Source organism: Vigna radiata, chromosome 7, assembly GCF_000741045.1.
Source record: "Vigna radiata var. radiata cultivar VC1973A chromosome 7, Vradiata_ver6, whole genome shotgun sequence".
NCBI classification, from domain to species: domain Eukaryota; kingdom Viridiplantae; phylum Streptophyta; class Magnoliopsida; order Fabales; family Fabaceae; genus Vigna; species Vigna radiata.
In genome coordinates, this window is record NC_028357.1 from 23221042 (window position 1) to 23223542 (window position 2501).

A 2501-nucleotide genomic window follows, 5' to 3' on the forward strand; every position below is an offset into this window, starting at 1 on the left:
TGTATGAGCTTCAAAACAAAGAAATGGGGAAAGTATAGGCTCAAAGGGGCTATCAAAGGATCACAATAAGGTAGGCTCATTTGGCTAGATAGGCTCAGTAACAAAACTGCCTTTATCACTTCCAAACATGCATATCAATCAAGAATCATCAAGAAGAGTCAAGCCAAGGCATATGTGCAAGCAATCAAGAGACATATCACACAAAAGAAAGAATATCAAGTGGCTCAAATCTCACACAGGGTATTTCTGTCACAATCAATCACCCTCTCAAACATCATAATCATCTTCCAATCAGAGAAAAGCAAGGATTTCAAACCAATCAGAGTATCAATGAAGTGAAAGACACATCTACAATCTAAACCAAGTCCAGAAATCAAGAGAAACATGTAAAACTGTACACAAGACACAACAAAATCTACCTAGAAAACAAAAAATTTAACGCATAAAACATAAAATTTAACAGAAAATAGAAATCTCCCCCAATAGACCACACTTAAACTACACAGTGTCCTCAATGTGTCACAATCATCAAATCAGAAATCAAAACAGTCTATAGATCGTGGACAAGTGCAATAAAAGCGGGAAAGGGAGGAGAAGGGAAAAGGAAACTCCCCTGATCATGGTGGTAGTTGCCAATTTTGGACTTTCAGGGAGAGGTCTTCCACCAATGGATTCAGCAAGGATGTGTTGAGGAAGAACTGATTCATCCTCCATATTTGATCAAGCAGGGAGATGTCCTCCATAACTGGATCTAAGAAGCAGTGATCGTTGATGAGTGGGTTCAGCTGGTGCCTATTAATCTTCAAACTGTCGTGTATACTGACACCCTTGTCTTCCACCATGGGTGTGTGTTGGTCAAATTCATGTGTACCTCCCGCAACATGGTTAGTACAATGTGGCTCCACAGAAATAACATGCAAGGGTGTAACACCCAATCTCAGTGTAAGAGGCCGAACCTCAGATAAACTCTCAGAACATGAATCACTTTCAAATTCAGAAGCAATATCAACTACAAAATTAGATTCATGTTCAGTGCATGGAGAATAAACATTCAGACAAGATGAAAAAAGTTGTTTCTCATCATGCAGAGAGTGAAAATCAAAAGCATGCTCATCACTATCATCAACATCAACATACCTATCAACAACATAATCATCAACAACAAAATCAATAATAGGTATGTCTACCTCCACTTCCCTGAAAATTGGTTGAGTGGTGGAAGGTGAAGCTGGTCTACCTATCTCAAAAGTGGTACTCATGTCAGCCTGGTCCTCAAATTCTTCATCAGTCTCCTCAGGTGCAAGACTGGGGACATAGGAGTGTGGGAAAGTAGATGTATCAGTACTAAGCTCATGACTCTGCTCCTCATCTCCTATGTGGATGACATCAACATCGTTTGGAAGCTGAACAATCTGAAATGGTGATTCCTCTGAAACATAAGACTGTTCCTCAGTGAGTTGAGTGGCCATCTGCCCCATCTGATCAGTCAAACTCTGAAAGGAAGCTCTGGTCTCCTGCTTAAACTCCATGTTCACTTGCTGGAACTGAATGCTCTTAATAGTCATCTGCTCCAATAACTCCTTCAATGTAGGCTCAGAAGTAGTGGGAGGATGAGGAGTTGCTTGGACAGGCTCATGAAACTGCGGCTACTGTGGTTCCTGAACAGGTGGAGAAGGCAAACAAGAATTCTGGAATGGTGGTTCTTGATATTGAAGCTGTGAAGTACCATACCATCCCAGGTCAGGATCATTCCACCCAGGATCGTTGCTATATGAATCAAAAGGATGCTGAGTAGGGGAGAATCTATCCAAAAACAAATGCTTAAGATCTTCCCAATTGACCCTAAATTCTGGTGGAAGATGAATAAGCCACTCTCATGCTGCTTCTTCTAATGAATGCGGAAATGCCCTTAAAAACATGTGATCATCAGGGACATGAGGAGGTTTCTTTGAAGAGAAAATGGTGTAGAACTCCTCCAAATGTCTGTGTGGGCATTCACCTGCAGAACCATAAAACCTAGGCAGCAAATCTCTCAGTCTAGAGGTGAGAACGCAATGAACATCAACCTCATCAAATGGAACCGGCTCCCAAAGAGCACTCTCAAGAATGGAAGGATGAGTCATATTATTCTCAACATAAAAATCAGCAAAATGTGCATGAGAAGCAATATCAGAGGCACAGGCAGAAGAAACAGTATCCATATAGCCAAAACAGGTAGACATGGGAAAGAAGGGGGAAAAGAAGACTGCACTGAAAATATGCAACCTAAGCTACCTCAATGCAACACACAATGACGAACACACAAAACAGAACAACACACTCACAACACGAGACAAAACACAACACACACAAACACAACAAAAGACCTAAAACCGAACCGTTGGTCCCCGGCAACGACACCAAAATTTGATGGGTGTCGCAACCCATACAAATTTAATTGCATATTAGAAATGCAGTATAGCTAGGGAATGACTCCTAGGTCGTCTCTCAAGGACCAATTT